The sequence below is a fragment of the Perna viridis genome, chromosome 5 (assembly GCF_037379345.1).
Source record: "Perna viridis isolate PV_CMFRI_1.1 ecotype Kerala chromosome 5, ASM3737934v1, whole genome shotgun sequence".
In the NCBI taxonomy this organism is placed as follows: Eukaryota; Metazoa; Mollusca; class Bivalvia; order Mytilida; family Mytilidae; genus Perna; species Perna viridis.
The window spans coordinates 40,730,055-40,757,649 of record NC_142449.1 but is presented as its reverse complement, the minus strand read 5'-3'; the positions used below and the strand labels follow the sequence as shown (position 1 = coordinate 40,757,649).

At 38.2% G+C, this 27,595-nt stretch overlaps 36 non-coding genes across 36 annotated transcripts; all 36 read right to left on the bottom strand.

The window, feature by feature from the left end:
* Positions 1 to 206: 206 nt before the first annotated feature.
* On the bottom strand, positions 207 to 325 carry LOC148617709 (5S ribosomal RNA). The gene has a single exon (XR_015922850.1). It is a non-coding gene; the product is annotated as a 5S ribosomal RNA (ribosomal RNA).
* A 653-nt stretch (positions 326 to 978) lies between these two features.
* On the bottom strand, positions 979 to 1,097 carry LOC148617708 (5S ribosomal RNA). The gene has a single exon (XR_015922849.1). It is a non-coding gene; the product is annotated as a 5S ribosomal RNA (ribosomal RNA).
* A 653-nt stretch (positions 1,098 to 1,750) lies between these two features.
* On the bottom strand, positions 1,751 to 1,869 carry LOC148617707 (5S ribosomal RNA). Its single transcript, XR_015922848.1, has one exon. It is a non-coding gene; the product is annotated as a 5S ribosomal RNA (ribosomal RNA).
* A 653-nt stretch (positions 1,870 to 2,522) lies between these two features.
* Positions 2,523 to 2,641, bottom strand: LOC148617706 (5S ribosomal RNA). Its single transcript, XR_015922847.1, has one exon. It is a non-coding gene; the product is annotated as a 5S ribosomal RNA (ribosomal RNA).
* Positions 2,642 to 3,294: 653 nt separating this feature from the next.
* LOC148617705 (5S ribosomal RNA) lies at positions 3,295 to 3,413 on the bottom strand. The gene has a single exon (XR_015922846.1). It is a non-coding gene; the product is annotated as a 5S ribosomal RNA (ribosomal RNA).
* Positions 3,414 to 4,066: 653 nt separating this feature from the next.
* LOC148617704 (5S ribosomal RNA) lies at positions 4,067 to 4,185 on the bottom strand. Its single transcript, XR_015922845.1, has one exon. It is a non-coding gene; the product is annotated as a 5S ribosomal RNA (ribosomal RNA).
* Positions 4,186 to 4,837: 652 nt separating this feature from the next.
* LOC148617703 (5S ribosomal RNA) lies at positions 4,838 to 4,956 on the bottom strand. The gene has a single exon (XR_015922844.1). It is a non-coding gene; the product is annotated as a 5S ribosomal RNA (ribosomal RNA).
* Positions 4,957 to 5,609: 653 nt separating this feature from the next.
* LOC148617702 (5S ribosomal RNA) lies at positions 5,610 to 5,728 on the bottom strand. Its single transcript, XR_015922843.1, has one exon. It is a non-coding gene; the product is annotated as a 5S ribosomal RNA (ribosomal RNA).
* A 653-nt stretch (positions 5,729 to 6,381) lies between these two features.
* Positions 6,382 to 6,500, bottom strand: LOC148617701 (5S ribosomal RNA). The gene has a single exon (XR_015922842.1). It is a non-coding gene; the product is annotated as a 5S ribosomal RNA (ribosomal RNA).
* A 653-nt stretch (positions 6,501 to 7,153) lies between these two features.
* On the bottom strand, positions 7,154 to 7,272 carry LOC148617700 (5S ribosomal RNA). The gene has a single exon (XR_015922841.1). It is a non-coding gene; the product is annotated as a 5S ribosomal RNA (ribosomal RNA).
* Positions 7,273 to 7,925: 653 nt separating this feature from the next.
* Positions 7,926 to 8,044, bottom strand: LOC148617699 (5S ribosomal RNA). Its single transcript, XR_015922839.1, has one exon. It is a non-coding gene; the product is annotated as a 5S ribosomal RNA (ribosomal RNA).
* Positions 8,045 to 8,697: 653 nt separating this feature from the next.
* Positions 8,698 to 8,816, bottom strand: LOC148617698 (5S ribosomal RNA). The gene has a single exon (XR_015922838.1). It is a non-coding gene; the product is annotated as a 5S ribosomal RNA (ribosomal RNA).
* Positions 8,817 to 9,469: 653 nt separating this feature from the next.
* LOC148617697 (5S ribosomal RNA) lies at positions 9,470 to 9,588 on the bottom strand. Its single transcript, XR_015922837.1, has one exon. It is a non-coding gene; the product is annotated as a 5S ribosomal RNA (ribosomal RNA).
* A 653-nt stretch (positions 9,589 to 10,241) lies between these two features.
* LOC148617696 (5S ribosomal RNA) lies at positions 10,242 to 10,360 on the bottom strand. The gene has a single exon (XR_015922836.1). It is a non-coding gene; the product is annotated as a 5S ribosomal RNA (ribosomal RNA).
* A 652-nt stretch (positions 10,361 to 11,012) lies between these two features.
* On the bottom strand, positions 11,013 to 11,131 carry LOC148617695 (5S ribosomal RNA). The gene has a single exon (XR_015922835.1). It is a non-coding gene; the product is annotated as a 5S ribosomal RNA (ribosomal RNA).
* A 653-nt stretch (positions 11,132 to 11,784) lies between these two features.
* LOC148617694 (5S ribosomal RNA) lies at positions 11,785 to 11,903 on the bottom strand. Its single transcript, XR_015922834.1, has one exon. It is a non-coding gene; the product is annotated as a 5S ribosomal RNA (ribosomal RNA).
* Positions 11,904 to 12,556: 653 nt separating this feature from the next.
* Positions 12,557 to 12,675, bottom strand: LOC148617693 (5S ribosomal RNA). Its single transcript, XR_015922833.1, has one exon. It is a non-coding gene; the product is annotated as a 5S ribosomal RNA (ribosomal RNA).
* Positions 12,676 to 13,328: 653 nt separating this feature from the next.
* LOC148617692 (5S ribosomal RNA) lies at positions 13,329 to 13,447 on the bottom strand. Its single transcript, XR_015922832.1, has one exon. It is a non-coding gene; the product is annotated as a 5S ribosomal RNA (ribosomal RNA).
* Positions 13,448 to 14,100: 653 nt separating this feature from the next.
* On the bottom strand, positions 14,101 to 14,219 carry LOC148617691 (5S ribosomal RNA). Its single transcript, XR_015922831.1, has one exon. It is a non-coding gene; the product is annotated as a 5S ribosomal RNA (ribosomal RNA).
* Positions 14,220 to 14,872: 653 nt separating this feature from the next.
* On the bottom strand, positions 14,873 to 14,991 carry LOC148617690 (5S ribosomal RNA). The gene has a single exon (XR_015922830.1). It is a non-coding gene; the product is annotated as a 5S ribosomal RNA (ribosomal RNA).
* A 653-nt stretch (positions 14,992 to 15,644) lies between these two features.
* Positions 15,645 to 15,763, bottom strand: LOC148617689 (5S ribosomal RNA). Its single transcript, XR_015922828.1, has one exon. It is a non-coding gene; the product is annotated as a 5S ribosomal RNA (ribosomal RNA).
* A 652-nt stretch (positions 15,764 to 16,415) lies between these two features.
* Positions 16,416 to 16,534, bottom strand: LOC148617688 (5S ribosomal RNA). Its single transcript, XR_015923054.1, has one exon. It is a non-coding gene; the product is annotated as a 5S ribosomal RNA (ribosomal RNA).
* A 653-nt stretch (positions 16,535 to 17,187) lies between these two features.
* LOC148617687 (5S ribosomal RNA) lies at positions 17,188 to 17,306 on the bottom strand. Its single transcript, XR_015922827.1, has one exon. It is a non-coding gene; the product is annotated as a 5S ribosomal RNA (ribosomal RNA).
* Positions 17,307 to 17,959: 653 nt separating this feature from the next.
* On the bottom strand, positions 17,960 to 18,078 carry LOC148617686 (5S ribosomal RNA). Its single transcript, XR_015922826.1, has one exon. It is a non-coding gene; the product is annotated as a 5S ribosomal RNA (ribosomal RNA).
* Positions 18,079 to 18,730: 652 nt separating this feature from the next.
* On the bottom strand, positions 18,731 to 18,849 carry LOC148617685 (5S ribosomal RNA). The gene has a single exon (XR_015922825.1). It is a non-coding gene; the product is annotated as a 5S ribosomal RNA (ribosomal RNA).
* Positions 18,850 to 19,502: 653 nt separating this feature from the next.
* LOC148617684 (5S ribosomal RNA) lies at positions 19,503 to 19,621 on the bottom strand. Its single transcript, XR_015922824.1, has one exon. It is a non-coding gene; the product is annotated as a 5S ribosomal RNA (ribosomal RNA).
* Positions 19,622 to 20,274: 653 nt separating this feature from the next.
* On the bottom strand, positions 20,275 to 20,393 carry LOC148617683 (5S ribosomal RNA). Its single transcript, XR_015922823.1, has one exon. It is a non-coding gene; the product is annotated as a 5S ribosomal RNA (ribosomal RNA).
* Positions 20,394 to 21,046: 653 nt separating this feature from the next.
* Positions 21,047 to 21,165, bottom strand: LOC148617682 (5S ribosomal RNA). Its single transcript, XR_015922822.1, has one exon. It is a non-coding gene; the product is annotated as a 5S ribosomal RNA (ribosomal RNA).
* A 652-nt stretch (positions 21,166 to 21,817) lies between these two features.
* Positions 21,818 to 21,936, bottom strand: LOC148617681 (5S ribosomal RNA). The gene has a single exon (XR_015922821.1). It is a non-coding gene; the product is annotated as a 5S ribosomal RNA (ribosomal RNA).
* A 653-nt stretch (positions 21,937 to 22,589) lies between these two features.
* Positions 22,590 to 22,708, bottom strand: LOC148617680 (5S ribosomal RNA). Its single transcript, XR_015923070.1, has one exon. It is a non-coding gene; the product is annotated as a 5S ribosomal RNA (ribosomal RNA).
* A 653-nt stretch (positions 22,709 to 23,361) lies between these two features.
* On the bottom strand, positions 23,362 to 23,480 carry LOC148617679 (5S ribosomal RNA). Its single transcript, XR_015922820.1, has one exon. It is a non-coding gene; the product is annotated as a 5S ribosomal RNA (ribosomal RNA).
* A 652-nt stretch (positions 23,481 to 24,132) lies between these two features.
* Positions 24,133 to 24,251, bottom strand: LOC148617678 (5S ribosomal RNA). The gene has a single exon (XR_015922819.1). It is a non-coding gene; the product is annotated as a 5S ribosomal RNA (ribosomal RNA).
* Positions 24,252 to 24,903: 652 nt separating this feature from the next.
* Positions 24,904 to 25,022, bottom strand: LOC148617677 (5S ribosomal RNA). The gene has a single exon (XR_015922817.1). It is a non-coding gene; the product is annotated as a 5S ribosomal RNA (ribosomal RNA).
* Positions 25,023 to 25,674: 652 nt separating this feature from the next.
* LOC148617676 (5S ribosomal RNA) lies at positions 25,675 to 25,793 on the bottom strand. Its single transcript, XR_015923069.1, has one exon. It is a non-coding gene; the product is annotated as a 5S ribosomal RNA (ribosomal RNA).
* Positions 25,794 to 26,446: 653 nt separating this feature from the next.
* LOC148617675 (5S ribosomal RNA) lies at positions 26,447 to 26,565 on the bottom strand. The gene has a single exon (XR_015922816.1). It is a non-coding gene; the product is annotated as a 5S ribosomal RNA (ribosomal RNA).
* Positions 26,566 to 27,219: 654 nt separating this feature from the next.
* Positions 27,220 to 27,338, bottom strand: LOC148617674 (5S ribosomal RNA). The gene has a single exon (XR_015922815.1). It is a non-coding gene; the product is annotated as a 5S ribosomal RNA (ribosomal RNA).
* Between the last annotated feature and the right edge of the window lie 257 nt (positions 27,339 to 27,595).

Genomic DNA, 27,595 nt, shown 5'->3' with positions numbered 1-27,595 from the left:
TGCGACGTCAAAGTCACAATGACAATATGGGAGCCTTCTAGTCCAATATACGCCCCCGCTATGTTATACTTTTAACGCCTTTTCCTGCTTTTCAATTATGACTATACATAAAAATGCACGTTCTAATAAAACGAACGAAAACTCGTATTCCATTTTCTGTGTCATTTTTGTGATTTTTTTAAAAAATGGCCAGAAATAAAAAGAAATGTCTACGGCATCCGGTATTCCCAGGCGGTCACCCATCCAAGTACTAACCGGACTCGACGCTGCTTAACTTCGGTGATCGGACGAGAACCGGTGCTTTCAGCGTGATATGGTCGTAGACACTAAATGATGTGAAAATTTGCTATATAAAGATTCTAGTTCCTTAAGACATATAGAAAAACAAAACATTTTATGTAGGCTTGGCTGAAGAATTCGCCCCGCTCTCTAAATAAAGTGACATAAAGAAAATACAATTACTTCTAAAATAAAATTGATACAAAAGAAAAAATATTATTAAATAAATTTCAGAGACTAACATTCAATTTAAATATCAAACTCACCACAGATCCACAAGCAGACGCCCCAGCCCTGCCCCCTCCTTTTTTTTTGACAGCGCTCAATCGTGTCAATTTGTCTCAGTTGTAGCACGAAAAGTCCGTGCACGCGCTAATTTTAAAATGAATTGTAAAATGGAAAATGTAATTGCTTCAAACTTTGCAAAATGACAGGACAAATTTTACTCACCGGCGGCTTCAAACCCTGCCTCCCTTTCGTCTGACTGTCGCCATGCGACGTCAAAGTCACAATGACAATATGGGAGCCTTCTAGTCCAATATACGCCCCCGCTATGTTATACTTTTAACGCCTTTTCCTGCTTTTCAATTATGACTATACATAAAAATGCACGTTCTAATAAAACGAACGAAAACTCGTATTCCATTTTCTGTGTCATTTTTGTGATTTTTTTAAAAAATGGCCAGAAATAAAAAGAAATGTCTACGGCATCCGGTATTCCCAGGCGGTCACCCATCCAAGTACTAACCGGACTCGACGCTGCTTAACTTCGGTGATCGGACGAGAACCGGTGCTTTCAGCGTGATATGGTCGTAGACACTAAATGATGTGAAAATTTGCTATATAAAGATTCTAGTTCCTTAAGACATATAGAAAAACAAAACATTTTATGTAGGCTTGGCTGAAGAATTCGCCCCGCTCTCTAAATAAAGTGACATAAAGAAAATACAATTACTTCTAAAATAAAATTGATACAAAAGAAAAAATATTATTAAATAAATTTCAGAGACTAACATTCAATTTAAATATCAAACTCACCACAGATCCACAAGCAGACGCCCCAGCCCTGCCCCCTCCTTTTTTTTTGACAGCGCTCAATCGTGTCAATTTGTCTCAGTTGTAGCACGAAAAGTCCGTGCACGCGCTAATTTTAAAATGAATTGTAAAATGGAAAATGTAATTGCTTCAAACTTTGCAAAATGACAGGACAAATTTTACTCACCGGCGGCTTCAAACCCTGCCTCCCTTTCGTCTGACTGTCGCCATGCGACGTCAAAGTCACAATGACAATATGGGAGCCTTCTAGTCCAATATACGCCCCCGCTATGTTATACTTTTAACGCCTTTTCCTGCTTTTCAATTATGACTATACATAAAAATGCACGTTCTAATAAAACGAACGAAAACTCGTATTCCATTTTCTGTGTCATTTTTGTGATTTTTTTAAAAAATGGCCAGAAATAAAAAGAAATGTCTACGGCATCCGGTATTCCCAGGCGGTCACCCATCCAAGTACTAACCGGACTCGACGCTGCTTAACTTCGGTGATCGGACGAGAACCGGTGCTTTCAGCGTGATATGGTCGTAGACACTAAATGATGTGAAAATTTGCTATATAAAGATTCTAGTTCCTTAAGACATATAGAAAAACAAAACATTTTATGTAGGCTTGGCTGAAGAATTCGCCCCGCTCTCTAAATAAAGTGACATAAAGAAAATACAATTACTTCTAAAATAAAATTGATACAAAAGAAAAAATATTATTAAATAAATTTCAGAGACTAACATTCAATTTAAATATCAAACTCACCACAGATCCACAAGCAGACGCCCCAGCCCTGCCCCCTCCTTTTTTTTTGACAGCGCTCAATCGTGTCAATTTGTCTCAGTTGTAGCACGAAAAGTCCGTGCACGCGCTAATTTTAAAATGAATTGTAAAATGGAAAATGTAATTGCTTCAAACTTTGCAAAATGACAGGACAAATTTTACTCACCGGCGGCTTCAAACCCTGCCTCCCTTTCGTCTGACTGTCGCCATGCGACGTCAAAGTCACAATGACAATATGGGAGCCTTCTAGTCCAATATACGCCCCCGCTATGTTATACTTTTAACGCCTTTTCCTGCTTTTCAATTATGACTATACATAAAAATGCACGTTCTAATAAAACGAACGAAAACTCGTATTCCATTTTCTGTGTCATTTTTGTGATTTTTTTAAAAAATGGCCAGAAATAAAAAGAAATGTCTACGGCATCCGGTATTCCCAGGCGGTCACCCATCCAAGTACTAACCGGACTCGACGCTGCTTAACTTCGGTGATCGGACGAGAACCGGTGCTTTCAGCGTGATATGGTCGTAGACACTAAATGATGTGAAAATTTGCTATATAAAGATTCTAGTTCCTTAAGACATATAGAAAAACAAAACATTTTATGTAGGCTTGGCTGAAGAATTCGCCCCGCTCTCTAAATAAAGTGACATAAAGAAAATACAATTACTTCTAAAATAAAATTGATACAAAAGAAAAAATATTATTAAATAAATTTCAGAGACTAACATTCAATTTAAATATCAAACTCACCACAGATCCACAAGCAGACGCCCCAGCCCTGCCCCCTCCTTTTTTTTTGACAGCGCTCAATCGTGTCAATTTGTCTCAGTTGTAGCACGAAAAGTCCGTGCACGCGCTAATTTTAAAATGAATTGTAAAATGGAAAATGTAATTGCTTCAAACTTTGCAAAATGACAGGACAAATTTTACTCACCGGCGGCTTCAAACCCTGCCTCCCTTTCGTCTGACTGTCGCCATGCGACGTCAAAGTCACAATGACAATATGGGAGCCTTCTAGTCCAATATACGCCCCCGCTATGTTATACTTTTAACGCCTTTTCCTGCTTTTCAATTATGACTATACATAAAAATGCACGTTCTAATAAAACGAACGAAAACTCGTATTCCATTTTCTGTGTCATTTTTGTGATTTTTTTAAAAAATGGCCAGAAATAAAAAGAAATGTCTACGGCATCCGGTATTCCCAGGCGGTCACCCATCCAAGTACTAACCGGACTCGACGCTGCTTAACTTCGGTGATCGGACGAGAACCGGTGCTTTCAGCGTGATATGGTCGTAGACACTAAATGATGTGAAAATTTGCTATATAAAGATTCTAGTTCCTTAAGACATATAGAAAAACAAAACATTTTATGTAGGCTTGGCTGAAGAATTCGCCCCGCTCTCTAAATAAAGTGACATAAAGAAAATACAATTACTTCTAAAATAAAATTGATACAAAAGAAAAAATATTATTAAATAAATTTCAGAGACTAACATTCAATTTAAATATCAAACTCACCACAGATCCACAAGCAGACGCCCCAGCCCTGCCCCCTCCTTTTTTTTTGACAGCGCTCAATCGTGTCAATTTGTCTCAGTTGTAGCACGAAAAGTCCGTGCACGCGCTAATTTTAAAATGAATTGTAAAATGGAAAATGTAATTGCTTCAAACTTTGCAAAATGACAGGACAAATTTTACTCACCGGCGGCTTCAAACCCTGCCTCCCTTTCGTCTGACTGTCGCCATGCGACGTCAAAGTCACAATGACAATATGGGAGCCTTCTAGTCCAATATACGCCCCCGCTATGTTATACTTATAACGCCTTTTCCTGCTTTTCAATTATGACTATACATAAAAATGCACGTTCTAATAAAACGAACGAAAACTCGTATTCCATTTTCTGTGTCATTTTTGTGATTTTTTTAAAAAATGGCCAGAAATAAAAAGAAATGTCTACGGCATCCGGTATTCCCAGGCGGTCACCCATCCAAGTACTAACCGGACTCGACGCTGCTTAACTTCGGTGATCGGACGAGAACCGGTGCTTTCAGCGTGATATGGTCGTAGACACTAAATGATGTGAAAATTTGCTATATAAAGATTCTAGTTCCTTAAGACATATAGAAAAACAAAACATTTTATGTAGGCTTGGCTGAAGAATTCGCCCCGCTCTCTAAATAAAGTGACATAAAGAAAATACAATTACTTCTAAAATAAAATTGATACAAAAGAAAAAATATTATTAAATAAATTTCAGAGACTAACATTCAATTTAAATATCAAACTCACCACAGATCCACAAGCAGACGCCCCAGCCCTGCCCCCTCCTTTTTTTTGACAGCGCTCAATCGTGTCAATTTGTCTCAGTTGTAGCACGAAAAGTCCGTGCACGCGCTAATTTTAAAATGAATTGTAAAATGGAAAATGTAATTGCTTCAAACTTTGCAAAATGGCAGGACAAATTTTACTCACCGGCGGCTTCAAACCCTGCCTCCCTTTCGTCTGACTGTCGCCATGCGACGTCAAAGTCACAATGACAATATTGGAGCCTTCTTGTCCAATATACGCCCCCGCTATGTTATACTTTTAACGCCTTTTCCTGCTTTTCAATTATGACTATACATAAAAATGCACGTTCTAATAAAACGAACGAAAACTCGTATTCCATTTTCTGTGTCATTTTTGTGATTTTTTTAAAAAATGGCCAGAAATAAAAAGAAATGTCTACGGCATCCGGTATTCCCAGGCGGTCACCCATCCAAGTACTAACCGGACTCGACGCTGCTTAACTTCGGTGATCGGACGAGAACCGGTGCTTTCAGCGTGATATGGTCGTAGACACTAAATGATGTGAAAATTTGCTATATAAAGATTCTAGTTCCTTAAGACATATAGAAAAACAAAACATTTTATGTAGGCTTGGCTGAAGAATTCGCCCCGCTCTCTAAATAAAGTGACATAAAGAAAATACAATTACTTCTAAAATAAAATTGATACAAAAGAAAAAATATTATTAAATAAATTTCAGAGACTAACATTCAATTTAAATATCAAACTCACCACAGATCCACAAGCAGACGCCCCAGCCCTGCCCCCTCCTTTTTTTTTGACAGCGCTCAATCGTGTCAATTTGTCTCAGTTGTAGCACGAAAAGTCCGTGCACGCGCTAATTTTAAAATGAATTGTAAAATGGAAAATGTAATTGCTTCAAACTTTGCAAAATGACAGGACAAATTTTACTCACCGGCGGCTTCAAACCCTGCCTCCCTTTCGTCTGACTGTCGCCATGCGACGTCAAAGTCACAATGACAATATGGGAGCCTTCTAGTCCAATATACGCCCCCGCTATGTTATACTTTTAACGCCTTTTCCTGCTTTTCAATTATGACTATACATAAAAATGCACGTTCTAATAAAACGAACGAAAACTCGTATTCCATTTTCTGTGTCATTTTTGTGATTTTTTTAAAAAATGGCCAGAAATAAAAAGAAATGTCTACGGCATCCGGTATTCCCAGGCGGTCACCCATCCAAGTACTAACCGGACTCGACGCTGCTTAACTTCGGTGATCGGACGAGAACCGGTGCTTTCAGCGTGATATGGTCGTAGACACTAAATGATGTGAAAATTTGCTATATAAAGATTCTAGTTCCTTAAGACATATAGAAAAACAAAACATTTTATGTAGGCTTGGCTGAAGAATTCGCCCCGCTCTCTAAATAAAGTGACATAAAGAAAATACAATTACTTCTAAAATAAAATTGATACAAAAGAAAAAATATTATTAAATAAATTTCAGAGACTAACATTCAATTTAAATATCAAACTCACCACAGATCCACAAGCAGACGCCCCAGCCCTGCCCCCTCCTTTTTTTTTGACAGCGCTCAATCGTGTCAATTTGTCTCAGTTGTAGCACGAAAAGTCCGTGCACGCGCTAATTTTAAAATGAATTGTAAAATGGAAAATGTAATTGCTTCAAACTTTGCAAAATGACAGGACAAATTTTACTCACCGGCGGCTTCAAACCCTGCCTCCCTTTCGTCTGACTGTCGCCATGCGACGTCAAAGTCACAATGACAATATGGGAGCCTTCTAGTCCAATATACGCCCCCGCTATGTTATACTTTTAACGCCTTTTCCTGCTTTTCAATTATGACTATACATAAAAATGCACGTTCTAATAAAACGAACGAAAACTCGTATTCCATTTTCTGTGTCATTTTTGTGATTTTTTTTAAAAATGGCCAGAAATAAAAAGAAATGTCTACGGCATCCGGTATTCCCAGGCGGTCACCCATCCAAGTACTAACCGGACTCGACGCTGCTTAACTTCGGTGATCGGACGAGAACCGGTGCTTTCAGCGTGATATGGTCGTAGACACTAAATGATGTGAAAATTTGCTATATAAAGATTCTAGTTCCTTAAGACATATAGAAAAACAAAACATTTTATGTAGGCTTGGCTGAAGAATTCGCCCCGCTCTCTAAATAAAGTGACATAAAGAAAATACAATTACTTCTAAAATAAAATTGATACAAAAGAAAAAATATTATTAAATAAATTTCAGAGACTAACATTCAATTTAAATATCAAACTCACCACAGATCCACAAGCAGACGCCCCAGCCCTGCCCCCTCCTTTTTTTTTGACAGCGCTCAATCGTGTCAATTTGTCTCAGTTGTAGCACGAAAAGTCCGTGCACGCGCTAATTTTAAAATGAATTGTAAAATGGAAAATGTAATTGCTTCAAACTTTGCAAAATGACAGGACAAATTTTACTCACCGGCGGCTTCAAACCCTGCCTCCCTTTCGTCTGACTGTCGCCATGCGACGTCAAAGTCACAATGACAATATGGGAGCCTTCTAGTCCAATATACGCCCCCGCTATGTTATACTTTTAACGCCTTTTCCTGCTTTTCAATTATGACTATACATAAAAATGCACGTTCTAATAAAACGAACGAAAACTCGTATTCCATTTTCTGTGTCATTTTTGTGATTTTTTTAAAAAATGGCCAGAAATAAAAAGAAATGTCTACGGCATCCGGTATTCCCAGGCGGTCACCCATCCAAGTACTAACCGGACTCGACGCTGCTTAACTTCGGTGATCGGACGAGAACCGGTGCTTTCAGCGTGATATGGTCGTAGACACTAAATGATGTGAAAATTTGCTATATAAAGATTCTAGTTCCTTAAGACATATAGAAAAACAAAACATTTTATGTAGGCTTGGCTGAAGAATTCGCCCCGCTCTCTAAATAAAGTGACATAAAGAAAATACAATTACTTCTAAAATAAAATTGATACAAAAGAAAAAATATTATTAAATAAATTTCAGAGACTAACATTCAATTTAAATATCAAACTCACCACAGATCCACAAGCAGACGCCCCAGCCCTGCCCCCTCCTTTTTTTTTGACAGCGCTCAATCGTGTCAATTTGTCTCAGTTGTAGCACGAAAAGTCCGTGCACGCGCTAATTTTAAAATGAATTGTAAAATGGAAAATGTAATTGCTTCAAACTTTGCAAAATGACAGGACAAATTTTACTCACCGGCGGCTTCAAACCCTGCCTCCCTTTCGTCTGACTGTCGCCATGCGACGTCAAAGTCACAATGACAATATGGGAGCCTTCTAGTCCAATATACGCCCCCGCTATGTTATACTTTTAACGCCTTTTCCTGCTTTTCAATTATGACTATACATAAAAATGCACGTTCTAATAAAACGAACGAAAACTCGTATTCCATTTTCTGTGTCATTTTTGTGATTTTTTTTAAAAATGGCCAGAAATAAAAAGAAATGTCTACGGCATCCGGTATTCCCAGGCGGTCACCCATCCAAGTACTAACCGGACTCGACGCTGCTTAACTTCGGTGATCGGACGAGAACCGGTGCTTTCAGCGTGATATGGTCGTAGACACTAAATGATGTGAAAATTTGCTATATAAAGATTCTAGTTCCTTAAGACATATAGAAAAACAAAACATTTTATGTAGGCTTGGCTGAAGAATTCGCCCCGCTCTCTAAATAAAGTAACATAAAGAAAATACAATTACTTCTAAAATAAAATTGATACAAAAGAAAAAATATTATTAAATAAATTTCAGAGACTAACATTCAATTTAAATATCAAACTCACCACAGATCCACAAGCAGACGCCCCAGCCCTGCCCCCTCCTTTTTTTTTGACAGCGCTCAATCGTGTCAATTTGTCTCAGTTGTAGCACGAAAAGTCCGTGCACGCGCTAATTTTAAAATGAATTGTAAAATGGAAAATGTAATTGCTTCAAACTTTGCAAAATGACAGGACAAATTTTACTCACCGGCGGCTTCAAACCCTGCCTCCCTTTCGTCTGACTGTCGCCATGCGACGTCAAAGTCACAATGACAATATGGGAGCCTTCTAGTCCAATATACGCCCCCGCTATGTTATACTTTTAACGCCTTTTCCTGCTTTTCAATTATGACTATACATAAAAATGCACGTTCTAATAAAACGAACGAAAACTCGTATTCCATTTTCTGTGTCATTTTTGTGATTTTTTTAAAAAATGGCCAGAAATAAAAAGAAATGTCTACGGCATCCGGTATTCCCAGGCGGTCACCCATCCAAGTACTAACCGGACTCGACGCTGCTTAACTTCGGTGATCGGACGAGAACCGGTGCTTTCAGCGTGATATGGTCGTAGACACTAAATGATGTGAAAATTTGCTATATAAAGATTCTAGTTCCTTAAGACATATAGAAAAACAAAACATTTTATGTAGGCTTGGCTGAAGAATTCGCCCCGCTCTCTAAATAAAGTGACATAAAGAAAATACAATTACTTCTAAAATAAAATTGATACAAAAGAAAAAATATTATTAAATAAATTTCAGAGACTAACATTCAATTTAAATATCAAACTCACCACAGATCCACAAGCAGACGCCCCAGCCCTGCCCCCTCCTTTTTTTTTGACAGCGCTCAATCGTGTCAATTTGTCTCAGTTGTAGCACGAAAAGTCCGTGCACGCGCTAATTTTAAAATGAATTGTAAAATGGAAAATGTAATTGCTTCAAACTTTGCAAAATGACAGGACAAATTTTACTCACCGGCGGCTTCAAACCCTGCCTCCCTTTCGTCTGACTGTCGCCATGCGACGTCAAAGTCACAATGACAATATGGGAGCCTTCTAGTCCAATATACGCCCCCGCTATGTTATACTTTTAACGCCTTTTCCTGCTTTTCAATTATGACTATACATAAAAATGCACGTTCTAATAAAACGAACGAAAACTCGTATTCCATTTTCTGTGTCATTTTTGTGATTTTTTTAAAAAATGGCCAGAAATAAAAAGAAATGTCTACGGCATCCGGTATTCCCAGGCGGTCACCCATCCAAGTACTAACCGGACTCGACGCTGCTTAACTTCGGTGATCGGACGAGAACCGGTGCTTTCAGCGTGATATGGTCGTAGACACTAAATGATGTGAAAATTTGCTATATAAAGATTCTAGTTCCTTAAGACATATAGAAAAACAAAACATTTTATGTAGGCTTGGCTGAAGAATTCGCCCCGCTCTCTAAATAAAGTGACATAAAGAAAATACAATTACTTCTAAAATAAAATTGATACAAAAGAAAAAATATTATTAAATAAATTTCAGAGACTAACATTCAATTTAAATATCAAACTCACCACAGATCCACAAGCAGACGCCCCAGCCCTGCCCCCTCCTTTTTTTTTGACAGCGCTCAATCGTGTCAATTTGTCTCAGTTGTAGCACGAAAAGTCCGTGCACGCGCTAATTTTAAAATGAATTGTAAAATGGAAAATGTAATTGCTTCAAACTTTGCAAAATGACAGGACAAATTTTACTCACCGGCGGCTTCAAACCCTGCCTCCCTTTCGTCTGACTGTCGCCATGCGACGTCAAAGTCACAATGACAATATGGGAGCCTTCTAGTCCAATATACGCCCCCGCTATGTTATACTTATAACGCCTTTTCCTGCTTTTCAATTATGACTATACATAAAAATGCACCTTCTAATAAAACGAACGAAAACTCGTATTCCATTTTCTGTGTCATTTTTGTGATTTTTTTAAAAAATGGCCAGAAATAAAAAGAAATGTCTACGGCATCCGGTATTCCCAGGCGGTCACCCATCCAAGTACTAACCGGACTCGACGCTGCTTAACTTCGGTGATCGGACGAGAACCGGTGCTTTCAGCGTGATATGGTCGTAGACACTAAATGATGTGAAAATTTGCTATATAAAGATTCTAGTTCCTTAAGACATATAGAAAAACAAAACATTTTATGTAGGCTTGGCTGAAGAATTCGCCCCGCTCTCTAAATAAAGTGACATAAAGAAAATACAATTACTTCTAAAATAAAATTGATACAAAAGAAAAAATATTATTAAATAAATTTCAGAGACTAACATTCAATTTAAATATCAAACTCACCACAGATCCACAAGCAGACGCCCCAGCCCTGCCCCCTCCTTTTTTTTGACAGCGCTCAATCGTGTCAATTTGTCTCAGTTGTAGCACGAAAAGTCCGTGCACGCGCTAATTTTAAAATGAATTGTAAAATGGAAAATGTAATTGCTTCAAACTTTGCAAAATGACAGGACAAATTTTACTCACCGGCGGCTTCAAACCCTGCCTCCCTTTCGTCTGACTGTCGCCATGCGACGTCAAAGTCACAATGACAATATGGGAGCCTTCTAGTCCAATATACGCCCCCGCTATGTTATACTTTTAACGCCTTTTCCTGCTTTTCAATTATGACTATACATAAAAATGCACGTTCTAATAAAACGAACGAAAACTCGTATTCCATTTTCTGTGTCATTTTTGTGATTTTTTTAAAAAATGGCCAGAAATAAAAAGAAATGTCTACGGCATCCGGTATTCCCAGGCGGTCACCCATCCAAGTACTAACCGGACTCGACGCTGCTTAACTTCGGTGATCGGACGAGAACCGGTGCTTTCAGCGTGATATGGTCGTAGACACTAAATGATGTGAAAATTTGCTATATAAAGATTCTAGTTCCTTAAGACATATAGAAAAACAAAACATTTTATGTAGGCTTGGCTGAAGAATTCGCCCCGCTCTCTAAATAAAGTGACATAAAGAAAATACAATTACTTCTAAAATAAAATTGATACAAAAGAAAAAATATTATTAAATAAATTTCAGAGACTAACATTCAATTTAAATATCAAACTCACCACAGATCCACAAGCAGACGCCCCAGCCCTGCCCCCTCCTTTTTTTTTGACAGCGCTCAATCGTGTCAATTTGTCTCAGTTGTAGCACGAAAAGTCCGTGCACGCGCTAATTTTAAAATGAATTGTAAAATGGAAAATGTAATTGCTTCAAACTTTGCAAAATGACAGGACAAATTTTACTCACCGGCGGCTTCAAACCCTGCCTCCCTTTCGTCTGACTGTCGCCATGCGACGTCAAAGTCACAATGACAATATGGGAGCCTTCTAGTCCAATATACGCCCCCGCTATGTTATACTTTTAACGCCTTTTCCTGCTTTTCAATTATGACTATACATAAAAATGCACGTTCTAATAAAACGAACGAAAACTCGTATTCCATTTTCTGTGTCATTTTTGTGATTTTTTTAAAAAATGGCCAGAAATAAAAAGAAATGTCTACGGCATCCGGTATTCCCAGGCGGTCACCCATCCAAGTACTAACCGGACTCGACGCTGCTTAACTTCGGTGATCGGACGAGAACCGGTGCTTTCAGCGTGATATGGTCGTAGACACTAAATGATGTGAAAATTTGCTATATAAAGATTCTAGTTCCTTAAGACATATAGAAAAACAAAACATTTTATGTAGGCTTGGCTGAAGAATTCGCCCCGCTCTCTAAATAAAGTGACATAAAGAAAATACAATTACTTCTAAAATAAAATTGATACAAAAGAAAAAATATTATTAAATAAATTTCAGAGACTAACATTCAATTTAAATATCAAACTCACCACAGATCCACAAGCAGACGCCCCAGCCCTGCCCCCTCCTTTTTTTTTGACAGCGCTCAATCGTGTCAATTTGTCTCAGTTGTAGCACGAAAAGTCCGTGCACGCGCTAATTTTAAAATGAATTGTAAAATGGAAAATGTAATTGCTTCAAACTTTGCAAAATGACAGGACAAATTTTACTCACCGGCGGCTTCAAACCCTGCCTCCCTTTCGTCTGACTGTCGCCATGCGACGTCAAAGTCACAATGACAATATGGGAGCCTTCTAGTCCAATATACGCCCCCGCTATGTTATACTTTTAACGCCTTTTCCTGCTTTTCAATTATGACTATACATAAAAATGCACGTTCTAATAAAACGAACGAAAACTCGTATTCCATTTTCTGTGTCATTTTTGTGATTTTTTTAAAAAATGGCCAGAAATAAAAAGAAATGTCTACGGCATCCGGTATTCCCAGGCGGTCACCCATCCAAGTACTAACCGGACTCGACGCTGCTTAACTTCGGTGATCGGACGAGAACCGGTGCTTTCAGCGTGATATGGTCGTAGACACTAAATGATGTGAAAATTTGCTATATAAAGATTCTAGTTCCTTAAGACATATAGAAAAACAAAACATTTTATGTAGGCTTGGCTGAAGAATTCGCCCCGCTCTCTAAATAAAGTGACATAAAGAAAATACAATTACTTCTAAAATAAAATTGATACAAAAGAAAAAATATTATTAAATAAATTTCAGAGACTAACATTCAATTTAAATATCAAACTCACCACAGATCCACAAGCAGACGCCCCAGCCCTGCCCCCTCCTTTTTTTTTGACAGCGCTCAATCGTGTCAATTTGTCTCAGTTGTAGCACGAAAAGTCCGTGCACGCGCTAATTTTAAAATGAATTGTAAAATGGAAAATGTAATTGCTTCAAACTTTGCAAAATGACAGGACAAATTTTACTCACCGGCGGCTTCAAACCCTGCCTCCCTTTCGTCTGACTGTCGCCATGCGACGTCAAAGTCACAATGACAATATGGGAGCCTTCTAGTCCAATATACGCCCCCGCTATGTTATACTTTTAACGCCTTTTCCTGCTTTTCAATTATGACTATACATAAAAATGCACGTTCTAATAAAACGAACGAAAACTCGTATTCCATTTTCTGTGTCATTTTTGTGATTTTTTTAAAAAATGGCCAGAAATAAAAAGAAATGTCTACGGCATCCGGTATTCCCAGGCGGTCACCCATCCAAGTACTAACCGGACTCGACGCTGCTTAACTTCGGTGATCGGACGAGAACCGGTGCTTTCAGCGTGATATGGTCGTAGACACTAAATGATGTGAAAATTTGCTATATAAAGATTCTAGTTCCTTAAGACATATAGAAAAACAAAACATTTTATGTAGGCTTGGCTGAAGAATTCGCCCCGCTCTCTAAATAAAGTGACATAAAGAAAATACAATTACTTCTAAAATAAAATTGATACAAAAGAAAAAATATTATTAAATAAATTTCAGAGACTAACATTCAATTTAAATATCAAACTCACCACAGATCCACAAGCAGACGCCCCAGCCCTGCCCCCTCCTTTTTTTTTGACAGCGCTCAATCGTGTCAATTTGTCTCAGTTGTAGCACGAAAAGTCCGTGCACGCGCTAATTTTAAAATGAATTGTAAAATGGAAAATGTAATTGCTTCAAACTTTGCAAAATGACAGGACAAATTTTACTCACCGGCGGCTTCAAACCCTGCCTCCCTTTCGTCTGACTGTCGCCATGCGACGTCAAAGTCACAATGACAATATGGGAGCCTTCTAGTCCAATATACGCCCCCGCTATGTTATACTTTTAACGCCTTTTCCTGCTTTTCAATTATGACTATACATAAAAATGCACGTTCTAATAAAACGAACGAAAACTCGTATTCCATTTTCTGTGTCATTTTTGTGATTTTTTTAAAAAATGGCCAGAAATAAAAAGAAATGTCTACGGCATCCGGTATTCCCAGGCGGTCACCCATCCAAGTACTAACCGGACTCGACGCTGCTTAACTTCGGTGATCGGACGAGAACCGGTGCTTTCAGCGTGATATGGTCGTAGACACTAAATGATGTGAAAATTTGCTATATAAAGATTCTAGTTCCTTAAGACATATAGAAAAACAAAACATTTTATGTAGGCTTGGCTGAAGAATTCGCCCCGCTCTCTAAATAAAGTGACATAAAGAAAATACAATTACTTCTAAAATAAAATTGATACAAAAGAAAAAATATTATTAAATAAATTTCAGAGACTAACATTCAATTTAAATATCAAACTCACCACAGATCCACAAGCAGACGCCCCAGCCCTGCCCCCTCCTTTTTTTTTGACAGCGCTCAATCGTGTCAATTTGTCTCAGTTGTAGCACGAAAAGTCCGTGCACGCGCTAATTTTAAAATGAATTGTAAAATGGAAAATGTAATTGCTTCAAACTTTGCAAAATGACAGGACAAATTTTACTCACCGGCGGCTTCAAACCCTGCATCCCTTTCGTCTGACTGTCGCCATGCGACGTCAAAGTCACAATGACAATATGGGAGCCTTCTAGTCCAATATACGCCCCCGCTATGTTATACTTTTAACGCCTTTTCCTGCTTTTCAATTATGACTATACATAAAAATGCACGTTCTAATAAAACGAACGAAAACTCGTATTCCATTTTCTGTGTCATTTTTGTGATTTTTTTAAAAAATGGCCAGAAATAAAAAGAAATGTCTACGGCATCCGGTATTCCCAGGCGGTCACCCATCCAAGTACTAACCGGACTCGACGCTGCTTAACTTCGGTGATCGGACGAGAACCGGTGCTTTCAGCGTGATATGGTCGTAGACACTAAATGATGTGAAAATTTGCTATATAAAGATTCTAGTTCCTTAAGACATATAGAAAAACAAAACATTTTATGTAGGCTTGGCTGAAGAATTCGCCCCGCTCTCTAAATAAAGTGACATAAAGAAAATACAATTACTTCTAAAATAAAATTGATACAAAAGAAAAAATATTATTAAATAAATTTCAGAGACTAACATTCAATTTAAATATCAAACTCACCACAGATCCACAAGCAGACGCCCCAGCCCTGCCCCCTCCTTTTTTTTTGACAGCGCTCAATCGTGTCAATTTGTCTCAGTTGTAGCACGAAAAGTCCGTGCACGCGCTAATTTTAAAATGAATTGTAAAATGGAAAATGTAATTGCTTCAAACTTTGCAAAATGACAGGACAAATTTTACTCACCGGCGGCTTCAAACCCTGCCTCCCTTTCGTCTGACTGTCGCCATGCGACGTCAAAGTCACAATGACAATATGGGAGCCTTCTAGTCCAATATACGCCCCCGCTATGTTATACTTATAACGCCTTTTCCTGCTTTTCAATTATGACTATACATAAAAATGCACCTTCTAATAAAACGAACGAAAACTCGTATTCCATTTTCTGTGTCATTTTTGTGATTTTTTTAAAAAATGGCCAGAAATAAAAAGAAATGTCTACGGCATCCGGTATTCCCAGGCGGTCACCCATCCAAGTACTAACCGGACTCGACGCTGCTTAACTTCGGTGATCGGACGAGAACCGGTGCTTTCAGCGTGATATGGTCGTAGACACTAAATGATGTGAAAATTTGCTATATAAAGATTCTAGTTCCTTAAGACATATAGAAAAACAAAACATTTTATGTAGGCTTGGCTGAAGAATTCGCCCCGCTCTCTAAATAAAGTGACATAAAGAAAATACAATTACTTCTAAAATAAAATTGATACAAAAGAAAAAATATTATTAAATAAATTTCAGAGACTAACATTCAATTTAAATATCAAACTCACCACAGATCCACAAGCAGACGCCCCAGCCCTGCCCCCTCCTTTTTTTTGACAGCGCTCAATCGTGTCAATTTGTCTCAGTTGTAGCACGAAAAGTCCGTGCACGCGCTAATTTTAAAATGAATTGTAAAATGGAAAATGTAATTGCTTCAAACTTTGCAAAATGACAGGACAAATTTTACTCACCGGCGGCTTCAAACCCTGCCTCCCTTTCGTCTGACTGTCGCCATGCGACGTCAAAGTCACAATGACAATATGGGAGCCTTCTAGTCCAATATACGCCCCCGCTATGTTATACTTTTAACGCCTTTTCCTGCTTTTCAATTATGACTATACATAAAAATGCACGTTCTAATAAAACGAACGAAAACTCGTATTCCATTTTCTGTGTCATTTTTGTGATTTTTTTAAAAAATGGCCAGAAATAAAAAGAAATGTCTACGGCATCCGGTATTCCCAGGCGGTCACCCATCCAAGTACTAACCGGATTCGACGCTGCTTAACTTCGGTGATCGGACGAGAACCGGTGCTTTCAGCGTGATATGGTCGTAGACACTAAATGATGTGAAAATTTGCTATATAAAGATTCTAGTTCCTTAAGACATATAGAAAAACAAAACATTTTATGTAGGCTTGGCTGAAGAATTCGCCCCGCTCTCTAAATAAAGTGACATAAAGAAAATACAATTACTTCTAAAATAAAATTGATACAAAAGAAAAAATATTATTAAATAAATTTCAGAGACTAACATTCAATTTAAATATCAAACTCACCACAGATCCACAAGCAGACGCCCCAGCCCTGCCCCCTCCTTTTTTTTTGACAGCGCTCAATCGTGTCAATTTGTCTCAGTTGTAGCACGAAAAGTCCGTGCACGCGCTAATTTTAAAATGAATTGTAAAATGGAAAATGTAATTGCTTCAAACTTTGCAAAATGACAGGACAAATTTTACTCACCGGCGGCTTCAAACCCTGCCTCCCTTTCGTCTGACTGTCGCCATGCGACGTCAAAGTCACAATGACAATATGGGAGCCTTCTAGTCCAATATACGCCCCCGCTATGTTATACTTTTAACGCCTTTTCCTGCTTTTCAATTATGACTATACATAAAAATGCACGTTCTAATAAAACGAACGAAAACTCGTATTCCATTTTCTGTGTCATTTTTGTGATTTTTTTAAAAAATGGCCAGAAATAAAAAGAAATGTCTACGGCATCCGGTATTCCCAGGCGGTCACCCATCCAAGTACTAACCGGACTCGACGCTGCTTAACTTCGGTGATCGGACGAGAACCGGTGCTTTCAGCGTGATATGGTCGTAGACACTAAATGATGTGAAAATTTGCTATATAAAGATTCTAGTTCCTTAAGACATATAGAAAAACAAAACATTTTATGTAGGCTTGGCTGAAGAATTCGCCCCGCTCTCTAAATAAAGTGACATAAAGAAAATACAATTACTTCTAAAATAAAATTGATACAAAAGAAAAAATATTATTAAATAAATTTCAGAGACTAACATTCAATTTAAATATCAAACTCACCACAGATCCACAAGCAGACGCCCCAGCCCTGCCCCCTCCTTTTTTTTTGACAGCGCTCAATCGTGTCAATTTGTCTCAGTTGTAGCACGAAAAGTCCGTGCACGCGCTAATTTTAAAATGAATTGTAAAATGGAAAATGTAATTGCTTCAAACTTTGCAAAATGACAGGACAAATTTTACTCACCGGCGGCTTCAAACCCTGCCTCCCTTTCGTCTGACTGTCGCCATGCGACGTCAAAGTCACAATGACAATATGGGAGCCTTCTAGTCCAATATACGCCCCCGCTATGTTATACTTATAACGCCTTTTCCTGCTTTTCAATTATGACTATACATAAAAATGCACCTTCTAATAAAACGAACGAAAACTCGTATTCCATTTTCTGTGTCATTTTTGTGATTTTTTTAAAAAATGGCCAGAAATAAAAAGAAATGTCTACGGCATCCGGTATTCCCAGGCGGTCACCCATCCAAGTACTAACCGGACTCGACGCTGCTTAACTTCGGTGATCGGACGAGAACCGGTGCTTTCAGCGTGATATGGTCGTAGACACTAAATGATGTGAAAATTTGCTATATAAAGATTCTAGTTCCTTAAGACATATAGAAAAACAAAACATTTTATGTAGGCTTGGCTGAAGAATTCGCCCCGCTCTCTAAATAAAGTGACATAAAGAAAATACAATTACTTCTAAAATAAAATTGATACAAAAGAAAAAATATTATTAAATAAATTTCAGAGACTAACATTCAATTTAAATATCAAACTCACCACAGATCCACAAGCAGACGCCCCAGCCCTGCCCCCTCCTTTTTTTTGACAGCGCTCAATCGTGTCAATTTGTCTCAGTTGTAGCACGAAAAGTCCGTGCACGCGCTAATTTTAAAATGAATTGTAAAATGGAAAATGTAATTGCTTCAAACTTTGCAAAATGACAGGACAAATTTTACTCACCGGCGGCTTCAAACCCTGCCTCCCTTTCGTCTGACTGTCGCCATGCGACGTCAAAGTCACAATGACAATATGGGAGCCTTCTAGTCCAATATACGCCCCCGCTATGTTATACTTTTAACGCCTTTTCCTGCTTTTCAATTATGACTATACATAAAAATGCACGTTCTAATAAAACGAACGAAAACTCGTATTCCATTTTCTGTGTCATTTTTGTGATTTTTTTAAAAAATGGCCAGAAATAAAAAGAAATGTCTACGGCATCCGGTATTCCCAGGCGGTCACCCATCCAAGTACTAACCGGACTCGACGCTGCTTAACTTCGGTGATCGGACGAGAACCGGTGCTTTCAGCGTGATATGGTCGTAGACACTAAATGATGTGAAAATTTGCTATATAAAGATTCTAGTTCCTTAAGACATATAGAAAAACAAAACATTTTATGTAGGCTTGGCTGAAGAATTCGCCCCGCTCTCTAAATAAAGTGACATAAAGAAAATACAATTACTTCTAAAATAAAATTGATACAAAAGAAAAAATATTATTAAATAAATTTCAGAGACTAACATTCAATTTAAATATCAAACTCACCACAGATCCACAAGCAGACGCCCCAGCCCTGCCCCCTCCTTTTTTTTTGACAGCGCTCAATCGTGTCAATTTGTCTCAGTTGTAGCACGAAAAGTCCGTGCACGCGCTAATTTTAAAATGAATTGTAAAATGGAAAATGTAATTGCTTCAAACTTTGCAAAATGACAGGACAAATTTTACTCACCGGCGGCTTCAAACCCTGCCTCCCTTTCGTCTGACTGTCGCCATGCGACGTCAAAGTCACAATGACAATATGGGAGCCTTCTAGTCCAATATACGCCCCCGCTATGTTATACTTTTAACGCCTTTTCCTGCTTTTCAATTATGACTATACATAAAAATGCACGTTCTAATAAAACGAACGAAAACTCGTATTCCATTTTCTGTGTCATTTTTGTGATTTTTTTAAAAAATGGCCAGAAATAAAAAGAAATGTCTACGGCATCCGGTATTCCCAGGCGGTCACCCATCCAAGTACTAACCGGACTCGACGCTGCTTAACTTCGGTGATCGGACGAGAACCGGTGCTTTCAGCGTGATATGGTCGTAGACACTAAATGATGTGAAAATTTGCTATATAAAGATTCTAGTTCCTTAAGACATATAGAAAAACAAAACATTTTATGTAGGCTTGGCTGAAGAATTCGCCCCGCTCTCTAAATAAAGTGACATAAAGAAAATACAATTACTTCTAAAATAAAATTGATACAAAAGAAAAAATATTATTAAATAAATTTCAGAGACTAACATTCAATTTAAATATCAAACTCACCACAGATCCACAAGCAGACGCCCCAGCCCTGCCCCCTCCTTTTTTTTTGACAGCGCTCAATCGTGTCAATTTGTCTCAGTTGTAGCACGAAAAGTCCGTGCACGCGCTAATTTTAAAATGAATTGTAAAATGGAAAATGTAATTGCTTCAAACTTTGCAAAATGACAGGACAAATTTTACTCACCGGCGGCTTCAAACCCTGCCTCCCTTTCGTCTGACTGTCGCCATGCGACGTCAAAGTCACAATGACAATATGGGAGCCTTCTAGTCCAATATACGCCCCCGCTATGTTATACTTTTAACGCCTTTTCCTGCTTTTCAATTATGACTATACATAAAAATGCACGTTCTAATAAAACGAACGAAAACTCGTATTCCATTTTCTGTGTCATTTTTGTGATTTTTTTAAAAAATGGCCAGAAATAAAAAGAAATGTCTACGGCATCCGGTATTCCCAGGCGGTCACCCATCCAAGTACTAACCGGACTCGACGCTGCTTAACTTCGGTGATCGGACGAGAACCGGTGCTTTCAGCGTGATATGGTCGTAGACACTAAATGATGTGAAAATTTGCTATATAAAGATTCTAGTTCCTTAAGACATATAGAAAAACAAAACATTTTATGTAGGCTTGGCTGAAGAATTCGCCCCGCTCTCTAAATAAAGTGACATAAAGAAAATACAATTACTTCTAAAATAAAATTGATACAAAAGAAAAAATATTATTAAATAAATTTCAGAGACTAACATTCAATTTAAATATCAAACTCACCACAGATCCACAAGCAGACGCCCCAGCCCTGCCCCCTCCTTTTTTTTTGACAGCGCTCAATCGTGTCAATTTGTCTCAGTTGTAGCACGAAAAGTCCGTGCACGCGCTAATTTTAAAATGAATTGTAAAATGGAAAATGTAATTGCTTCAAACTTTGCAAAATGACAGGACAAATTTTACTCACCGGCGGCTTCAAACCCTGCCTCCCTTTCGTCTGACTGTCGCCATGCGACGTCAAAGTCACAATGACAATATGGGAGCCTTCTAGTCCAATATACGCCCCCGCTATGTTATACTTTTAACGCCTTTTCCTGCTTTTCAATTATGACTATACATAAAAATGCACGTTCTAATAAAACGAACGAAAACTCGTATTCCATTTTCTGTGTCATTTTTGTGATTTTTTAAAAAAATGGCCAGAAATAAAAAGAAATGTCTACGGCATCCGGTATTCCCAGGCGGTCACCCATCCAAGTACTAACCGGACTCGACGCTGCTTAACTTCGGTGATCGGACGAGAACCGGTGCTTTCAGCGTGATATGGTCGTAGACACTAAATGATGTGAAAATTTGCTATATAAAGATTCTAGTTCCTTAAGACATACAGAAAAACAAAACATTTTATGTAGGCTTGGCTGAAGAATTCGCCCCGCTCTCTAAATAAAGTGACATAAAGAAAATACAATTACTTCTAAAATAAAATTGATACAAAAGAAAAAATATTATTAAATAAATTTCAGAGACTAACATTCAATTTAAATATCAAACTCACCACAGATCCACAAGCAGACGCCCCAGCCCTGCCCCCTCCTTTTTTTTGACAGCGCTCAATCGTGTCAATTTGTCTCAGTTGTAGCACGAAAAGTCCGTGCACGCGCTAATTTTAAAATGAATTGTAAAATGGAAAATGTAATTGCTTCAAACTTTGCAAAATGACAGGACAAATTTTACTCACCGGCGGCTTCAAACCCTGCCTCCCTTTCGTCTGACTGTCGCCATGCGACGTCAAAGTCACAATGACAATATGGGAGCCTTCTAGTCCAATATACGCCCCCGCTATGTTATACTTTTAACGCCTTTTCCTGCTTTTCAATTATGACTATACATAAAAATGCACGTTCTAATAAAACGAACGAAAACTCGTATTCCATTTTCTGTGTCATTTTTGTGATTTTTTTAAAAAATGGCCAGAAATAAAAAGAAATGTCTACGGCATCCGGTATTCCCAGGCGGTCACCCATCCAAGTACTAACCGGACTCGACGCTGCTTAACTTCGGTGATCGGACGAGAACCGGTGCTTTCAGCGTGATATGGTCGTAGACACTAAATGATGTGAAAATTTGCTATATAAAGATTCTAGTTCCTTAAGACATATAGAAAAACAAAACATTTTATGTAGGCTTGGCTGAAGAATTCGCCCCGCTCTCTAAATAAAGTGACATAAAGAAAATACAATTACTTCTAAAATAAAATTGATACAAAAGAAAAAATATTATTAAATAAATTTCAGAGACTAACATTCAATTTAAATATCAAACTCACCACAGATCCACAAGCAGACGCCCCAGCCCTGCCCCCTCCTTTTTTTTTGACAGCGCTCAATCGTGTCAATTTGTCTCAGTTGTAGCACGAAAAGTCCGTGCACGCGCTAATTTTAAAATGAATTGTAAAATGGAAAATGTAATTGCTTCAAACTTTGCAAAATGACAGGACAAATTTTACTCACCGGCGGCTTCAAACCCTGCCTCCCTTTCGTCTGACTGTCGCCATGCGACGTCAAAGTCACAATGACAATATGGGAGCCTTCTAGTCCAATATACGCCCCCGCTATGTTATACTTTTAACGCCTTTTCCTGCTTTTCAATTATGACTATACATAAAAATGCACGTTCTAATAAAACGAACGAAAACTCGTATTCCATTTTCTGTGTCATTTTTGTGATTTTTTTAAAAAATGGCCAGAAATAAAAAGAAATGTCTACGGCATCCGGTATTCCCAGGCGGTCACCCATCCAAGTACTAACCGGACTCGACGCTGCTTAACTTCGGTGATCGGACGAGAACTGGTGCTTTCAGCGTGATATGGTCGTAGACACTAAATGATGTGAAAATTTGCTATATAAAGATTCTAGTTCCTTAAGACATATAGAAAAACAAAACATTTTATGTAGGCTTGGCTGAAGAATTCGCCCCGCTCTCTAAATAAAGTGACATAAAGAAAATACAATTACTTCTAAAATAAAATTGATACAAAAGAAAAAATATTATTAAATAAATTTCAGAGACTAACATTCAATTTAAATATCAAACTCACCACAGATCCACAAGCAGACGCCCCAGCCCTGCCCCCTCCTTTTTTTTTGACAGCGCTCAATCGTGTCAATTTGTCTCAGTTGTAGCACGAAAAGTCCGTGCACGCGCTAATTTTAAAATGAATTGTAAAATGGAAAATGTAATTGCTTCAAACTTTGCAAAATGACAGGACAAATTTTACTCACCGGCGGCTTCAAACCCTGCCTCCCTTTCGTCTGACTGTCGCCATGCGACGTCAAAGTCACAATGACAATATGGGAGCCTTCTAGTCCAATATACGCCCCCGCTATGTTATACTTTTAACGCCTTTTCCTGCTTTTCAATTATGACTATACATAAAAATGCACGTTCTAATAAAACGAACGAAAACTCGTATTCCATTTTCTGTGTCATTTTTGTGATTTTTTTAAAAAATGGCCAGAAATAAAAAGAAATGTCTACGGCATCCGGTATTCCCAGGCGGTCACCCATCCAAGTACTAACCGGACTCGACGCTGCTTAACTTCGGTGATCGGACGAGAACCGGTGCTTTCAGCGTGATATGGTCGTAGACACTAAATGATGTGAAAATTTGCTATATAAAGATTCTAGTTCCTTAAGACATATAGAAAAACAAAACATTTTATGTAGGCTTGGCTGAAGAATTCGCCCCGCTCTCTAAATAAAGTGACATAAAGAAAATACAATTACTTCTAAAATAAAATTGATACAAAAGAAAAAATATTATTAAATAAATTTCAGAGACTAACATTCAATTTAAATATCAAACTCACCACAGATCCACAAGCAGACGCCCCAGCCCTGCCCCCTCCTTTTTTTTGACAGCGCTCAATCGTGTCAATTTGTCTCAGTTGTAGCACGAAAAGTCCGTGCACGCGCTAATTTTAAAATGAATTGTAAAATGGAAAATGTAATTGCTTCAAACTTTGCAAAATGACAGGACAAATTTTACTCACCGGCGGCTTCAAACCCTGCCTCCCTTTCGTCTGACTGTCGCCATGCGACGTCAAAGTCACAATGACAATATGGGAGCCTTCTAGTCCAATATACGCCCCCGCTATGTTATACTTTTAACGCCTTTTCCTGCTTTTCAATTATGACTATACATAAAAATGCACGTTCTAATAAAACGAACGAAAACTCGTATTCCATTTTCTGTGTCATTTTTGTGATTTTTTTAAAAAATGGCCAGAAATAAAAAGAAATGTCTACGGCATCCGGTATTCCCAGGCGGTCACCCATCCAAGTACTAACCGGACTCGACGCTGCTTAACTTCGGTGATCGGACGAGAACCGGTGCTTTCAGCGTGATATGGTCGTAGACACTAAATGATGTGAAAATTTGCTATATAAAGATTCTAGTTCCTTAAGACATATAGAAAAACAAAACATTTTATGTAGGCTTGGCTGAAGAATTCGCCCCGCTCTCTAAATAAAGTGACATAAAGAAAATACAATTACTTCTAAAATAAAATTGATACAAAAGAAAAAATATTATTAAATAAATTTCAGAGACTAACATTCAATTTAAATATCAAACTCACCACAGATCCACAAGCAGACGCCCCAGCCCTGCCCCCTCCTTTTTTTTGACAGCGCTCAATCGTGTCAATTTGTCTCAGTTGTAGCACGAAAAGTCCGTGCACGCGCTAATTTTAAAATGAATTGTAAAATGGAAAATGTAATTGCTTCAAACTTTGCAAAATGACAGGACAAATTTTACTCACCGGCGGCTTCAAACCCTGCCTCCCTTTCGTCTGACTGTCGCCATGCGACGTCAAAGTCACAATGACAATATGGGAGCCTTCTAGTCCAATATACGCCCCCGCTATGTTATACTTTTAACGCCTTTTCCTGCTTTTCAATTATGACTATACATAAAAATGCACGTTCTAATAAAACGAACGAAAACTCGTATTCCATTTTCTGTGTCATTTTTGTGATTTTTTTAAAAAATGGCCAGAAATAAAAAGAAATGTCTACGGCATCCGGTATTCCCAGGCGGTCACCCATCCAAGTACTAACCGGACTCGACGCTGCTTAACTTCGGTGATCGGACGAGAACCGGTGCTTTCAGCGTGATATGGTCGTAGACACTAAATGATGTGAAAATTTGCTATATAAAGATTCTAGTTCCTTAAGACATATAGAAAAACAAAACATTTTATGTAGGCTTGGCTGAAGAATTCGCCCCGCTCTCTAAATAAAGTGACATAAAGAAAATACAATTACTTCTAAAATAAAATTGATACAAAAGAAAAAATATTATTAAATAAATTTCAGAGACTAACATTCAATTTAAATATCAAACTCACCACAGATCCACAAGCAGACGCCCCAGCCCTGCCCCCTCCTTTTTTTTGACAGCGCTCAATCGTGTCAATTTGTCTCAGTTGTAGCACGAAAAGTCCGTGCACGCGCTAATTTTAAAATGAATTGTAAAATGGAAAATGTAATTGCTTCAAACTTTGCAAAATGACAGGACAAATTTTACTCACCGGCGGCTTCAAACCCTGCCTCCCTTTCGTCTGACTGTCGCCATGCGACGTCAAAGTCACAATGACAATATGGGAGCCTTCTAGTCCAATATACGCCCCCGCTATGTTATACTTTTAACGCCTTTTCCTGCTTTTCAATTATGACTATACATAAAAATGCACGTTCTAATAAAACGAACGAAAACTCGTATTCCATTTTCTGTGTCATTTTTGTGATTTTTTTAAAAAATGGCCAGAAATAAAAAGAAATGTCTACGGCATCCGGTATTCCCAGGCGGTCACCCATCCAAGTACTAACCGGACTCGACGCTGCTTAACTTCGGTGATCGGACGAGAACTGGTGCTTTCAGCGTGATATGGTCGTAGACACTAAATGATGTGAAAATTTGCTATATAAAGATTCTAGTTCCTTAAGACATATAGAAAAACAAAACATTTTATGTAGGCTTGGCTGAAGAATTCGCCCCGCTCTCTAAATAAAGTGACATAAAGAAAATACAATTACTTCTAAAATAAAATTGATACAAAAGAAAAAATATTATTAAATAAATTTCAGAGACTAACATTCAATTTAAATATCAAACTCACCACAGATCCACAAGCAGACGCCCCAGCCCTGCCCCCTCCTTTTTTTTTGACAGCGCTCAATCGTGTCAATTTGTCTCAGTTGTAGCACGAAAAGTCCGTGCACGCGCTAATTTTAAAATGAATTGTAAAATGGAAAATGTAATTGCTTCAAACTTTGCAAAATGACAGGACAAATTTTACTCACCGGCGGCTTCAAACCCTGCCTCCCTTTCGTCTGACTGTCGCCATGCGACGTCAAAGTCACAATGACAATATGGGAGCCTTCTAGTCCAATATACGCCCCCGCTATGTTATACTTTTAACGCCTTTTCCTGCTTTTCAATTATGACTATACATAAAAATGCACGTTCTAATAAAACGAACGAAAACTCGTATTCCATTTTCTGTGTCATTTTTGTGATTTTTTTAAAAAATGGCCAGAAATAAAAAGAAATGTCTACGGCATCCGGTATTCCCAGGCGGTCACCCATCCAAGTACTAACCGGACTCGACGCTGCTTAACTTCGGTGATCGGACGAGAACCGGTGCTTTCAGCGTGATATGGTCGTAGACACTAAATGATGTGAAAATTTGCTATATAAAGATTCTAGTTCCTTAAGACATATAGAAAAACAAAACATTTTATGTAGGCTTGGCTGAAGAATTCGCCCCGCTCTCTAAATAAAGTGACATAAAGAAAATACAATTACTTCTAAAATAAAATTGATACAAAAGAAAAAATATTATTAAATAAATTTCAGAGACTAACATTCAATTTAAATATCAAACTCACCACAGATCCACAAGCAGACGCCCCAGCCCTGCCCCCTCCTTTTTTTTTTGACAGCGCTCAATCGTGTCAATTTGTCTCAGTTGTAGCACGAAAAGTCCGTGCACGCGCTAATTTTAAAATGAATTGTAAAATGGAAAATGTAATTGCTTCAAACTTTGCAAAATGACAGGACAAATTTTACTCACCGGCGGCTTCAAACCCTGCCTCCCTTTCGTCTGACTGTCGCCATGCGACGTCAAAGTCACAATGACAATATGGGAGCCTTCTAGTCCAATATACGCCCCCGCTATGTTATACTTTTAACGCCTTTTCCTGCTTTTCAATTATGACTATACATAAAAATGCACGTTCTAATAAAACGAACGAAAACTCGTATTCCATTTTCTGTGTCATTTTTGTGATTTTTTTAAAAAATGGCCAGAAATAAAAAGAAATGTCTACGGCATCCGGTATTCCCAGGCGGTCACCCATCCAAGTACTAACCGGACTCGACGCTGCTTAACTTCGGTGATCGGACGAGAACCGGTGCTTTCAGCGTGATATGGTCGTAGACACTAAATGATGTGAAAATTTGCTATATAAAGATTCTAGTTCCTTAAGACATATAGAAAAACAAAACATTTTATGTAGGCTTGGCTGAAGAATTCGCCCCGCTCTCTAAATAAAGTGACATAAAGAAAATACAATTACTTCTAAAATAAAATTGATACAAAAGAAAAAATATTATTAAATAAATTTCAGAGACTAACATTCAATTTAAATATCAAACTCACCACAGATCCACAAGCAGACGCCCCAGCCCTGCCCCCT